The following is a 2,275-nucleotide window of genomic DNA, read 5'->3' on the forward strand; positions in this document are numbered from 1 at the left end:
CAGATTGCGTTACGTGAAGTGGATGAAGGGATATGTGGTCCACATGCTAGTGGTCCTACCTTGGCCAAGAAACTCATTAGGACTGGATATTACTGGCCCAATATGGAAAAAGACTCATATCAGTTTGTCAAGAAATGTAAGCAATGTCAAATTCATGGAGACCTCATACATGCGCCAGCACAAGAACTACAGCCACTTGCATCTCCTTGGCCCTTCTGTCAATGGGGACTCGATTTCATAGGCAAGATTCACCCTCCTTCTTCCAATGGTCATAAATTCATTATCACAGCCACAGAGTATTTCACGAAGTGGATTGAAGTTGTGCCTCCCCAACAAGTCACTGGAAAATAGATTGCTACCTTCATCCTTAACTATATCATTTGCCGATATGGTATCCCTATTTCCATTATCACTGATAATGGGCGTCCCTTCAAAAATCAGGATGTTCGTGAACTCTGTGACTGCTTCCATATTTCCCATCGTTTCTCCACACCATATTACCCCCAAGGTAATGGCCAAGCTGAGGTGTCTAATAAAACAATCCTTAAAATCCTCAAGAAGACAGTCGACGATGCTGGTCGTAATTGGCATATCCAACTCAATCCTGCACTTTGGGCCTACCGCACAAGTGTCCGTACACCTACAGGAGCTACACCCTATTCACTTGTCTATGGTTCTGAAGCCACCTTGCCTATTGAGGTCGAGCTACCCTCTTTACAGGTCTCTTTGCAAAACATCATCACTGATGAAGACTACAGAGTCTCTCGCTTACAAGAACTGGAACTGCTAGATGAACGGAGACAAACTACTTTTAATCATCTCAAGGCTTACCAACAACGAATGAGTCGCAACTACAATCACAAAGTCAAGTCTCGCACATTTGAGGTAGGTGACTTGGTTCTCCGAGAAAACCCCAAGAATCAGCAAGACAGAGAGAAGAAGGGCAAGTTCGAACCAAACTGGCTTGGTCCTTACATCATCACAGTAGTATATGGCTCTAGGGCATATCAGCTCTCAACTACAGAAGGTGAACCTTTGGAGGATCCTATCAACAGCATGCACCTTCGCAGGTTCTACACATAGCTCTTCGGAATATTCAAAAATTTCAAAAATACAAAAAAAAATCAAAAAATTCAAAATATAAAAAAAATAAAAAATTATAAAACAAAAAAAATCGTTACTTGGTGAAAACCTGGCAAACAGGTGCCTTGTGACACAAAAACATTGAAAATTCGAAAAAAGTAAAGAGAAATAATTTCGTCCAACGGTGAAAACCACTTCGGTGGCACCCTGGGCAAGTACCATGGTGAAAACTGGGTCACCAGCGCCATGCGTAGAGACATTGCTCCTCCCTCCTTCAAGATTCACTTTCATCCTTTCACTTTGCACACACTCACAACCTTTCCATCAATAATAAACTTACCCATTCCTATCATGGCTTGTCAATTGATCTACCCAAGATTGGTTAGCCATTCATAATAAATCATCCCTTTCCATCCATAATAAACCAGATCCTATCTGTGGCTAAGGCAAATCCTACGTCTAGTAATGGGTGTGGAACTGAGAACATCACATGTTTCAAGGAGTATAGTTTCTTCCAGCTTCCTTCAATCTATCCGCCCACAATCCGCAATAAAGCAGCATTTACATCACAGATCCGCAATAAAGCTTCATCTTCTCCGCAATAAAGTATCAGCTTCATGGATTCAGTCAATTTCAGATGAGACAGCAAAAACAATGGGCTTCAACAAATCAAATCTTTCAACAGACTCAGACAATATTATGGTTCAGTGCTATCTATCCTTTTTGTGAAAGTAAACATTGTGAACACAATCAAATAAGACTTATACAAGTGACAAGAGACACTAAACTTGAGGACTATAGTGGATGTTGGTGTCGAGTCTTGGTTTTCTTTTGATTTCATCTTTTTTTGGTGACATGTCTTTTAGCTTTTCTGGGATGTCTTTGACTAGAGATTCTATCTCTAGGATGTCTTTGACTAGAAAGGCGAGGATGGGGTATCGTCACCTATTTGTATTTGCTGTCTGTGGATTGTCTCTTAGTAATGCTGTGACTTGTCCAAGGATATGAGGACACTGTGAGTCTAGTGTGAACTGGGGCATTCCTTGTTTGTGACTGTCTTATCTCCATGCAAACAGGTACAATGACTTTCTGGGTTGAACATATGCCTCGATTGTCATAACCTATTTTGGCATAATAAAGTTCAATGATGATAACACACAAGAAGCTCTTTCATGTTCATATCTTCTGTCTT

The sequence above is a fragment of the Cryptomeria japonica genome, chromosome 9 (assembly GCF_030272615.1).
Source record: "Cryptomeria japonica chromosome 9, Sugi_1.0, whole genome shotgun sequence".
NCBI classification, from domain to species: domain Eukaryota; kingdom Viridiplantae; phylum Streptophyta; class Pinopsida; order Cupressales; family Cupressaceae; genus Cryptomeria; species Cryptomeria japonica.